The sequence below is a fragment of the Mauremys reevesii genome, linkage group 12 (genome assembly GCF_016161935.1).
Source record: "Mauremys reevesii isolate NIE-2019 linkage group 12, ASM1616193v1, whole genome shotgun sequence".
Lineage (NCBI taxonomy): Eukaryota > Metazoa > Chordata > Testudines > Geoemydidae > Mauremys > Mauremys reevesii.
Genome location: NC_052634.1, coordinates 36,021,452 through 36,033,832, shown reverse-complemented (window position 1 = coordinate 36,033,832; position 12,381 = coordinate 36,021,452). Strand labels below are relative to the sequence as shown.

The 12,381-nt window shown below is 62.6% G+C and overlaps 1 non-coding gene across 1 annotated transcript; it reads left to right on the top strand.

Annotated features, from left to right (window-relative positions):
* Nucleotides 1-11,374: 11,374 nt before the first annotated feature.
* On the top strand, nt 11,375-11,448 carry TRNAI-AAU. Its single transcript has one exon. It is a non-coding gene; the product is annotated as a tRNA-Ile (tRNA).
* Nucleotides 11,449-12,381: the final 933 nt, after the last annotated feature.

Sequence of the window (12,381 nt, the reverse complement as noted above, 5' to 3'; positions counted from 1 at the left end):
GAGCTCGGGGGTGGGGGCAGGGGCAGAGAGGGGATGGGCGGCACTGGGGAGGGAGCTCGGGAGGGGTCAGGGGGGGCAGAGAGGGGATGGGCGGCACTGGGGAGAGGGAGCTCAGGGGGTGTTTGGGGGCGGGGCAGAGAGGGGAGGGCGGCACTGGAGGAGGAGCTCAGGGGTTTGGGGCGGGGCAGAGAGGGGTGGGCGGCAGTGGGGAGGGGAGCTCGGGGGTTGGGGCGGGGCAGAGAGGGGATGGGCGGCACTGGGGAGGGGAGCTCGGGGGTTGGGGGCGGGGCAGAGAGGGGATGGGCGGCACTGGGGAGGGGAGCTCAGGGGGTTGGGGCGGGGCAGAGAGGGGATGGGCGGCAGTGGGGAGGGGAGCTCAGGAGGTTGGGGGGCGGGGCAGAGAGGGGATGGGCGGCAGTGGGGAGGGGAGCTCAGGGTGGGTTGGGGCGGGGCAGAGAGGGGGATGGGCGGCAGTGGGGGAGGGGGAGCTCGGGGTGGGTTGGGGGCGGGGCAGAGAGGGGATGGGCGGCAGTGGGGAGGAGCTCAGGGTGGGTTGGGGCGGGGCAGGGAGGGGAGGGGCGGCAGTGGGGAGGGGAGCTGGGGGTTGGGGGCGGGGCAGAGAGGGGAGGCGGCAGTGGGGAGGGGAGCTCAGGGGTTGGGGGCGGGGTCAGAGAAGGGGAGGTGCGGCACTGGGGGAGGGGGAGCTCGGGGGGGGTTGGGCTGCTCAGGAGCCGCCTCGCGAACGCTTCAAGGCCACGTGACGCCCTCTCGGAAACTCCGCCTCTCCCGAGACAGCCAATAGGAAGAGGAGGCAGAGCCCTGACCAATGGGAGCGCGAGAAGAAACCTTCCCCCCCCCCGCCCAGTTCCAGTGTGAGGTTGGGGGCTGCAGTGACCAGAGCCCCCAGCAGGGTGCATCGGGGGAGGGGGGCTGCAGTGACCAGAGCCCCAGCAGTGTGCATGGGGCTGCAGTGACCAGAGCCCCAGCAGGCTGCATCGGGGGCTGCAGTGACCAGAGCCCCAGCAGGGTGCAGTGGGGGCTGCAGTGACCAGAGCCCCAGTAGGATGCAGCGGGGCTGCAGTGACCAGACCCCCAGCAGGGTGCAGCGGGGGCTGCACTGACCAGACCCCAGCAGGGGCTGCCGGCCGTGGGGTTCCCTGCAGTCTGGTGCCATTCAGAGGAGACCCGCAATAGCCTGACCCCACCCCTGTCCGAGCTCCCGCCCTGCCCCCAGCCCACTGCCTCTTGAGCAGCCCCCTGCGGTGTCACCACTACCCCCGGCTGTGTCCCCGCAGCTTCCCAGCCCCCAGCTCCTCCGGTGGCCCCACACTTCCTCCCTGCAGCCTGCCCTGTCCCCCCGAGTCCCAGCTTCACCCCGACATCTCTCCAACCCACCTCCCCATCGCAGCCCCTGCCCCCAGTGCCCCGGCCCTGCTCCCCGGGCGGGGGGGCTTGAGAGGCCCCCACCCCCCGGCCGCTCCACTCCCCACAATGGGCAGCTGCTGGCGCTGAGGAAGGGGTCTGGGCCAGGCCAGGTGCTGGGCCGATCCTGGTGAAAGAGAGACGAGCCGGCAAGGCTGAGAGGCCCCTCCCTTGTCTGGGGACAGGGGCTCCACAATTTGGCCAGTGTCACCCTCCCCATCCAGAGGAGACGTCCGCTCCCAGCAGGCCGTGCTCCATCTCCACCCTGCAGGGGAGCCCCCAGTCCAGCAGTGCCCCCACCCCGCCCCATCAGCAGCCAAGCCGAACCTGCCCCTTCTCCCCTGCGAGGGCTGCAGGACTCCCTGCCCCGCAGCACCAGCCTCCCGCCATGTCCCCGGGGTGGGGTGGGGGAAGGGGGGATTCCTTCTTCCCATTGCCCAGATCCCACCCCCACCCCGGGCTGCCCAGACGGGAGCCAGGGGCTGCAGCAGTTGGCTGCTTCCCCAGGGCTACCAAGGAGCCGCCAGGAGAAGGGACGAGATTCTCCACGGCGCTGCAGCCGTTCACACTGGGACCCGTCTCACACGGGGGAAACTGAGGCACCAGGGAGGGCGAGATGGGCTGCACCAGTTCAGATTGGGAGTCTGCGGGAGAGCCAGGAATAGAACCCAGGAGTCCTGGCTCCATGGGCAGCTTGGGACTCCTCCACTTGGGGAGGCTGGGCGGGCCCGGACTGTGGCCCTGCCCCAAGGCCTGCTGCCACTCAGCCTCCTCCTGCCAAAGCCCCGCCCACACGCCCCCTCCACCCCGCCCACACTCCCCCTTCAGCCCCGCCCACACGCCCCTTCAGCCCCGCCCACACGCCCCCCTCAGGACCCCTTTGGTCCACTCCCCTGCCCCCCCCTGCCCACCACTCCCGGCGCTTCCCCCGAGGCCCTGCCACTTGTGCCTCTTCGCCCCCACCCCAAGGCCCCCCCGCCTGCCTCTCTGCCGTTTGCACCCCCGGCCTCTCCCCCCACGGCCCCATGTGGCCGGATGGAGCTTGGGAAAGGGCGAAGTGAGGATGGGGCCTTGCGGGGGAGAGGACGAGTGGGAGCAGGGCCTCTGGGTGGAGCACGGGCCAGGTGCCTCCCCTGGCCCCTTATACCCACCGCCCCTGCCTGGCTCCCGGCCTCCCCGGCTCTAACCACTAGACCCAGCGGCACTGGGACAATTTGTATAGTGGGAGGTGCTGAGAGCCAGTGAACAAACCTGTAAACCCTGCACAGGATGGAAACCACTTCAAGCCAGGGGGTGCACAAGACTGGCCCCCACTCCCTTCCCAGAGCCAGCGGTGGGACCCGGATACCCTGGCTCCCAACCCCCACTCTAACCACTAGCCTGCACTGCCCTGCCACAGCTGGGGAGAAGAACCAGGAGTCCTGGCTCCCAGCCCGGCTGTGGGTGGAGCAGGACGTACTGGCCATGGGCTCAGCTGGGCATCGCTTACCATCAGGCTGGATGTTATCCCAGTGCTGACCTCCAGACCCACAGCTCTGCTGGTGCCCCTCACTCCCGACCCGCAGCCCTGCTATCCCAGTCCTGACCTGCAGACTCACAGCTCTGCCGGTGCCCCTCACTCCCAACCCGCAGCCCCTGCTATCCCAGTCCTGACCTCCAGACCCACAGCTCTGCTGGTGCCCCTCACTCCCGACCTGCATCCCCCTGGATTCCCCGCTGAGCTACCCAGTTACTGCGCTGCCGGTGCCCCTCACTCCCGACCCGCAGCCCCTACTATCCCAGACCTGACCTCCAGACTCACAGCTCTGCTGGTGCCCCTCACTCCCGACCCGCAGCCCCTACTATCCCAGTCCTGACTCCAGACTCACAGTTCTGCTGCTGCCCCCTACTCCCGACCCGGAGCCCCTTAGGCGTCCACCAGCTCTGACGGTGCCCCTCACTCCCGACCCGCAGCCCCCTGGTCTCCCTCCTGCTCTGCTGCTGCCCCTCACTCCCGACCCACAGCCCCTCCTATCCCAATCCTGATCTCCAGATCCACAGCTCTGCTGGTGCCCCTCACTCCCGACTTGCAGCGACTGGGCTTCCCGCAGAGCTGCCCAGTCACTGTGCTGCTGGTGCCCCTCACTCCTGACCCACAGACCCCTGGGCTTCCTTCAGCTCTACCGGTGCCCCTCACTCCCGACCCGCAGCCCCCTGGGTTCCCCCCAGCTCTAGTGGTGCCCCTCACTCCCGACCCGCAGCCCCTGCTATCCCAATCCTGATCTCCACACCAAGAGCTCTGCTGGTGCCCCTCACTCCCGACCCGCAGCCCCCTGGATTTCCCGCTGAGCTCCCCAGTTACTGCGCTGCCAGTGCCCCTCACTCCCGACCCGCAGCCCCTACTATCCCAGTCCTGACCTCCAGCCTCACAGCTCTGCTGGTGCCCCTCACTCCCGACCCGCAGCCCCCTCGATTCCTCGCTGAGCTCCCCAGTTACTGCGCTGCTGGTGCCCCTCACTCCCGACCCGCAGCCTCTTAGGCGTCAACCAGCTCTGACGGTGCCCCTCACTCCCGACCCGCAGCCCCTGCTATCCCAGTCCTGACCTCCAGACTCTCAGCTCTGCTGGTGCCCCTCACTCCCGACCCGCATGGGTCACCCCTGGAGCAGGTTAAAGCTGCAGGGTGACAGTGGGGTTGCTGCCCCTGTGAACAGCTGCTGTAGCACCGCCTGGGCAGGACAGGGAGACCCAGTTATACCCCTCCCCCGCCCCAGCCTGTATCGGGGGATGGGAGCGCTCACACCCTGGGGCCCCTGAGTTGGGACGGAGGGAGGCCCCCGTGCACCAGGGATGCTGTAAGGGCGAACAGGGGCACCCACCCACGCACCCGAGATCTTCTAGGGGGGGAGAGTGGCACCCACACACCCAGGATCTTGTAGGGGGGGACAAGGGCATCCACACTCCGGGATCCTCTGCAGAGGGACGGACACCCACACATCCAGGATTCTGTATGGGGGGCAGAGGTACCCGGACACCTGGGTGGGGGAAGGGGGCACCGAAACATCCGGGATCTTACCTGGCAGGACAGCGGCGCCTGCAGCTCGACATGAGATGGGGGCTGGGGGAGCAGGAGCATTTCCCAGTTCCAGGCTGTCCCTGTCTGGCCAAGGCACAGAGCTCACAAGCAGAGTTTAAAGCTCCAGCTGCCAGACAGCAAAACAAGCCGGGCTCCGTGGCTGGTGCCTGTGATCCCAGCTCCTGGGGAGGCTGAGGCTGGCGGATCGCTTGAGCTCAGGAGTTCTGGGTTGCAGGGGGCTGTGCCGATCAGGTGTCCGCACTAAGTTCGGCATCAATATGGTGATCCCGGGGAAGCTTGGGGTCCCCAGGTTGCCTAAGGAGGGGTGAACCGGCCCAGGTCAGAAATGGAGCAGGTCAAAACTCCCATGCTGATCAGTAGTGGGATCACACCTGTGAATAGTCCCTGCAGCATAGCCTGGGCAATACAGTGAGACACGGTCTCTTTGTATACAGACACCCCCCACAGAGCCTGGAGGGGGGGATGGGAGCACCCACACGCTGGGGATTCTGACTTGGGGTGAGGGACGCACCCAAGCAACACAGATCTTGAAAAGGGGAACAGAGACACCCACAGATCCCAGATGGGGGCAGGCTGGGGATTCTGACTTGGGGTGAGGGACGCACCCAAGCAACACAGATCTTGAAAAGGGGAACAGAGACACCCACAGATCCCAGATGGGGGCAGGCAGGGGATTCTGACTTGGGGTGAGGGACGCACCCAAGCAACACAGATCTTGAAAAGGGGAACAGAGACACCCACAGATCCCAGATGGGGGCAGGCAGGGGAAACCACACACGGGAGCTAGTTCATGGGGTGGGGGACAGAGACACCCACCGGAGATCCTGGATGGGAGCACCCACATGATGGGGATCTTGAACTGGGAGGAGGGAAGCACCATGTACCAGAGATTCTGAAGGGGGAACAGGGACACCCACACACCAGGTGTCTTGCAGCAAGAGCTGCGGTCTTCATTTACACAGGGCAGTGATGGGGATTTAACCAATTCCTGCGCAGAACTTGTTCCACTAGATAATTAGCCTCACGGTTAAAAAATGGTAATTTCCAGTTGGTGTTTTGTGACATTGACTGCAAACCAAGGGGGTCGTGTTCAACCTTTGTCTGGTGAATTAAAGAACCCTTTCAAATCAGATATTCCCCCCTCTGGGAATTTTTAAAACTGTGTATTTAAAATCAGTGACTAAATCCCCTCTTAACCTCCAGTCAATGAAATCAATTGAGTTTCTTCAATCTCTGGCTGTAGACAGAAGAGACCAATGCACATTTTCCTTGTTTTTAAAGGCAAAATTCCTGATCTTTCCAAGGGGATCTTCTGCTTCAGCTGTCAGTTTGGGGAAGGATTTGGCTTCCTGGGCTATAATCTGCCCACTGGGTTATAATCTGCGGTCTGAAGGGTCAAATTTAGATGAGGCCATTAGTGCTGCCCCCGTGTGGCCGGAGATGGGAGCTCACAAGCAGAGTTGAAAGCTGGAGCTGGAACGGACCTGGCTGGACACGCGGGGCACAAAGGCTCTCACGTGGGATCCTCGCTGTGCAGCAGGAGGCGGAGGGAAGCTGGTTGTCAGGGGTCAGGGCCATGGGCGCCAACTTATATGGGCTCGTGGAGCTAAAGCCCCAGGAATATTCAAAATCAGGGGCTCTGCTCCACCAATATTTGGAGCTAGGTTTTGCCCCTTTAAATCCCGGCCGCGGCTGGGAATCAGAGGGCTCTGGGCTGCCTGCAACCGCGGGGAGCCCAGAGCCCTTTAAATCTCAGCCGCGGCCGGGAATCAGAGGGCTCTGGGCTGCCTGCAACCGCGGGAAGCCCAGAGCCCTTTAAATCCCAGCCGCAGCCGGGAATCAGAGGGCTCTGGGCTGCCCGCAGGGGCAGAGAGCCCAGAGCCCTTTGAATCCCAGCCGCGGCGGCTGGGATTTAAAGGGCTCAGGGCTCCCCGCGGCTGCCAGCAGCTCAGAGCCCTTTGAATCCCAGCCCCTGGCCGCTGATTGCCCCCTCCCCAGACCCCTGCCCCAACTGCCCCCCAGGACCCCCACCCCCTATCTAAGCACCACTGGTCCTTGTCCCCCGTTACCCACTCCTGAGACAACTGCCCCTAACTGCCCCTTGGGACCCCAGCCCCTATCTAAGCCTCCCTTCTCCTTGTCCCCAACTGCCCCCTCCTGAGACCCCACCCAACTTTCCCCCAGGACCCCACCCCCTACCTGTCCCCTGATAAACCCCCTGGACTCCCATGCCTATCCAATTGCTGCCTGTCCCCTGACTGCCCCTTCGAACCTCTGCCCCATCCAACCCCCCCTGCTCCTTGTCCCTTGACTGGCCCCTGGAACCCCCTACCCCTTCTCCAACCTTGTAATCTTGTGGTACTGACGTGTTGTAGCTTCATTTTATATCGGCTTACAGGGCGGGAGTGGGGGGGGCACCACCATTTTGGGCCCCACCAAAAATTATACAAACCTGCCGCCTATGGTCAGGGCTGCACCCTGCCATGCTGAGCCGGTGTCTGTGCTAAGTTCGGCATCAATCAGGTGACTCTGGGAAGTTCGGGGTCCCCAGGCTCCCACAGGAGGGTGAAGCAGGTCACCCCTGGAGCAGGTTAAAGCTGCAGGGTGACAGTGGGGTTGCTGCCCCTGTGAACAGCTGCTGTAGCACCGCCTGGGCAGGACAGGGAGAACCAGTTATACCCCCCCTCCCCCAGCCTGTATCGGGGGATGGGAGCACTCACACCCTGGGGACCCACCCACCAGAGATCTACGGGGGGGAGAGTGGCACCCACACACCCAGGATCTTGTAGGGGGGGACAAGGGCATCCGCACTCCGGGATCCTCTGCAGAGGGACGGACACCCCCACATCCAGGATTCTGTATGGGGGGCAGAGGTACCCGGACACCTGGGCGGGGGATGGGGGATGGGGGGCACCGAAACATCCGGGATCTTACCTGGGAGGACAGCGGCGCCTGCACCCTGACATGAGACGGGGGCGGGGGAACCAGGAGCATTTCCCAGTTCCAGGCTGTCCCCATCTGGCCAAGGCACAGAGCTCACAAGCAGAGTTTAAAGCTCCAGCTGCCAGGCAGCAAAATAAGCCGGGCTCCCTGGCTGGTGCCTGTGATCCCAGCGCCTGGGGAGGCTGAGGCCGGCGGATCGCTTGCGCTCAGGAGTTCTGGGCTGCAGGGGGCTGTGCCGATCGGGTATCTGCATTACGTTCAGCTTCAATATGGTGATCCCTGGGAAGCTTGGGGTCTCCAGGTTGCCTAAGGAGGGGTGAACCGGCCCAGGTCGGAAACAGAGCAGGTCAAAACTCCTGTGCTGATCAGTAGTGGGGTTGTGCCTGTGAGTAGCCCCTGCAGCGTAGCCTTGGCAAGACAGTGAGACACGGTCTCTTTTAAGACCCCACCCCCGCAGAGCCTGGAGGGGGGATGGGAGCACCCACATGCTGGGGATTCTGACTTGGGGGGAGGGATGCCCCCCTGCACACAGATCTTGAAAAGGGGAACAGAGACACCCACACACCACAGAGACTGCAGGGGGGGATGGGAGCACCCACACGCTGGGGATTCTGACTTGGGGGGAGGGACGCCCCCTGCAACACGGGTCTTGAAAAGCGGAACAGTGACACCCACAGAGCCTGGATGGGAGCAGGGGAACCATACATGGGAGCTAGTTCATGGGGTGGGGGACACACCCATATGCTCTGTTGCACCATTCTTAATGAGAAGAACGGGGGCATCCGCACAACACGGATCCTTAATGGGCGGGGGGACACCCACACACTCCACTATTAACCAGGAGGGACAGGGGCACCAGACACCCCCAGTAGCGTGGAGAACACCCACATCCACCGGATCCCTCATGGGGGGTAAGACAGAGGGGATTGTAATGGGGTCCAGCGCACCCACGCACCAGGGATTGTTAAGGGTTGAAGGGACAGGGACACCCACACACACTGAGATCACGTCCTTGGAGGAACGCAAAACCTCCACAGAAGGAACCTGGTCTGTTCCATGATGGCAGCCCAGCCTGGGTGAGTCAAAGTCTCTTTTTATACAGCCATGCCCCAGAGTGCCTGACTAGGGGGAGAGAGACACCACCAACCCGATATCCTTAATGGTCTAGGGTGCACCCCCACACCAGGGATTCTTATGGGTGGGAGGAATGGAGACAGCCAGACACACTGAGATCACTTCCTCCCAGGAGCCTGGGCCAGACAGGGAGACACAGTCCCCCTTCACATATCTGCCAGACAACCTTCCTCCCACCCCCTCCACACAATGTTCTTATTTGGAGGTGAAGCCAGGGAAATCACATGGAGGATTCTTATCTGGGGAACTGGGGGGACCCACTTACCACCAGAGATTCTTAAGGGCAGGAGGAACAGGGACTCCCACCTCTGCAGCATGGGGGTGGGTCGCCTGCTGGGATCATCGGGGCATATTTCACCTTGTCAGATCCCTGCCATTGCCTTGGGGGCCCCTTGTTCGCTGCCTCTGGTACCCAGTTTAGCCTCCTTCCTGAGGGCTGAAACGCTTTGATCTATCTAAGGTCTGTGGGATCAATACGTGTCATGGTGTAATTCTGTGTTATTCGGGGGTCAGACTAGCTGAGCTAATGGCCCCTTCTGCCCTTAAACGCCATGAAAACATTTCCCTGGTTTCTCCTTGCGCCTGACAGACACCACGGTGAGGGGCCCAAGAGAAGATCCTGCACACAGCGCTCTGGCTCTTACGTTACTTGGGGACGTCAGCGCTTTCCTAGCAAAGCTGCTGCTAAAGCGCTGGATTTGGGGAACGGTTCGGCTCCGATTCAGAGCTCTGCCTGCGGGGTGTGAACCTGCCACGAGGAGCGGGAAACGCAACCAGCAACGGGAGGCGTTGGCTGAGCTCCAGGCTGCCCCCGTGTGGCCAAAGCTTAGAACTGAGCAGCGGAGTTTAAAGCTGGCGCTGGGAGGGAGCTGAACACGCGAGGCACGAAGGCTCCTGCGTGTGACGCTTGTTGGGTGGGCAGCTGAGCGTAGCTGATTGCCGGAGTTCAGGGCTGCACCCCGGGGTGCTGAGCAGGTGTCTGTGCTCAGGTTGGCCTCGCTATGATGGTTTCTGGGAAGTTTGGGGTCACCAGTCTCCCTAAAGAGAGGGGAGCCAGGTCAGCCCACGAAAGGAGGCTTTCAAAACTCTGGTACCGATTGGCAGTGGGACTGCCCCTGTGAAGAGCCGCTGCAGCCCCGCCAGGGAGAGCCGGTCTCTCTTTATGCAGCCCCCCCCCCCATTCCTCAGGACGAGGGTTGTGCTCAAAGATCTGTGCCCCGTGTTTTCACCTCCATGTGAAGCGCACAGTGCAAATAACCCTCAGCGCATCAGCTCAGTTCCAGGCTCCACTTCCACCAGCTCAGGCAAGATGGTGCAGAGGAGCCCCTGGGTGGCTGTGGGCCTGGGGAGGATGGCTTTTGATTTTTCGGCCTGACCGCTACGGGCAGCAAGGCCAAAAGTCAGATGGCCGGCTCTCCCGTCCACCAGGCTCATCAAGAGCCCTTAGTCGACAGGCTCGGAGAATGCGGGCAGCGTCCCCCACTACCTCTCGCATGCAAAGCGAGCGCTTTGCCGCTTGATCTAATTCCCCGCAGCTGGCCTGACTCTCAGGCACCGGGCAAAAAAAGGCAAGGGCTCTGTGGCCTTAAGCAGAACACAGCCTGAAATGGGGGGGGGAGGCACTACCCAGAGCTGGGGAAGGGGGTCCGAGTCCCAGCCACGCTCCTCGGCACAAACACCAATGCTCCCTCCCTGGAGTGTGTCTGGGCTGAGAGTTAGCCCCTGAAACAAGCACCAAACTTCAGAAGACAACGCAGGGATAGATCACTTGACGATTGCCTGCTCTGGCCATTGCCTCTCAAGCTCCTGGCATCGGTTACTGTCAGAAGACGGAATAGTGGCCTAGATGGACCACCGGTCTCACCCAGGAGGGCCGTTCTTATCTTCACCACTTTCCTCTAACCCAAGCAAAGCCAGGAGCAGGCCCAGCTCAGCAACTCTAGCAGGCTCCCTGGCCCCTGGCCCAGCATACAGCAAAACGACCCTGCCTCCGCCAGGATAGACAGCCACCGACTCCCTCTTCCAGACCAACGCAGCCCTTCCCCGCTTTGGCTGTCTCCAAGCTGTCTGCGTGCTCTGCTCTGCTCCACGGCTGCCATGCTGCCTGAGATCAGGAGGCTGCGAGGTCTCACGGTCTCAGCTGAGCTGGTATCGCGTGCCACCCCGCCCATCTCCTCATTCCCTTCATGGACCCCTGGGATGTGAGTAATTCTGTATTTGAGTGGCTCTCCCTCCCGGCCAATGAGCTTGGCGTAGACTAGCAGGGAGGGAGGAGGAAAGGGATTGTGCTCCAGTGAGAGCTCAGAAAGAAAGGTGCAGGTCCCCCACTAGAGCCCAGCCCAGCAGAGCAGAGCAGGCTGGAGAATGTGTGTATGGGTCTGACTACTTCTCCCATGCTCTTCCATTTGAGCTAACTTCCCCCAGCTGTCTCCAGCCTCCCAGTCAGCGCAAGGGGGAGAAGGGCCGGGGTGGAAGAGCTTTGTGCTCCGCAAGGACTGGCTTTTTGGGAGGCCAAGCGGGGAGAGGGATGGAGGCCACTGGAGGAGCTGAGCCGGCTGACTGTCCATGGCTTCTAAAAGAAGGGCAAGAGAAGGTCCCCGCGGCTGCCCTGCCGCTGGAGAATGCGGGCATTGATCCCGCTGCCTCTCGCATGCGAAGCGAGCGCTCTATCACTTGAGCTAATTCCCCTACCTTGGGGGATGGTGTCTTGATCCATCCATTCGATAACGGAGGCCACATCGTTCCCCGCGCCAGCTGGTGACTCCTTCCAAAAGGGTCAGGCAAGGGAGGGCTTCCCGTAGGCCGGCTAGCTCAGCTGGTTAGAGCGTGGTGCTAATAACGCCAAGGTCATGAGTTCAAGCCCCATGTTGGCCACTGCGTGAGGGAGAGGGTGACTTCTGCTCTTTTGGCTGACTGCTAGGGGTGGCAGAGGCCAAAACCAGGTGGGCCGGGAGCAGGCAAGAGCCCTGCTGGGCACCAGGCAGGACGAGGCTCCGGACACCTCCTTGGGCTCTCCTCCCTGGGCTCCTCGCTCCACCTGCTGCCTGAAAGGAACTTGGGCCCGGGGAGGAGACGGGTGAGCCCGGCCGGCTGCCTTCCAGGCTCATAGGAGGCCAGGCTTGAGCTGCCCACCCGCGAAGCCAAAATCGCAGGCCTGCCGGCTCACCCCCATTGTCCACAGAGGGTTGACCTGATGGCCCGAATTCTTGCCGGCCGACAGCTCCACCCAAATGGACCCGACGCCGGATCACGCTCCCCAGCCCAAGCCACAGAGGAAGGCTTAATACTCGGCACCCCAACCTAGGGGAGAGGCTTCACACTCCGCCGGCGCAGGGTGACCTTTGGGACTTCCCTGGACACCATCCTCCCACCGCCCACAACCAGACCCCCCAAGCCCACACTCGAGCCCACCCCTCCGACAGGAAGGAGCAGGAGGACCACACCGCCCAGGGGCACCACCACTCGAAGTCAGCTTCACTTGCTTTCTCTTCTATCCCTTTCCTCCCAAGTTATGCGCCCCTCACGGGAGCCGGCCCTGGGAAGACGCAGGCACCACACTCTGACTGGCGGAAGCCAAACACCCCACACCGAGAGTTTTGCACGGGCTCTTGAGGCACTGGAGGAACCCCATGCAGACACACTGACGGAGCTAAGCTTTACGGCCAAGGGCCCTACCTGTGCAGAAAGCCAACTTGCTTGTGAAAAAGACTCCTCTTTCGGCTCCCCTTCCAAACTTCCAAATGCCTCCAAATGGGAAAACACACACACTGAAACACCCAAACGGTCCTAACGCTGAGGCCAGGCGAA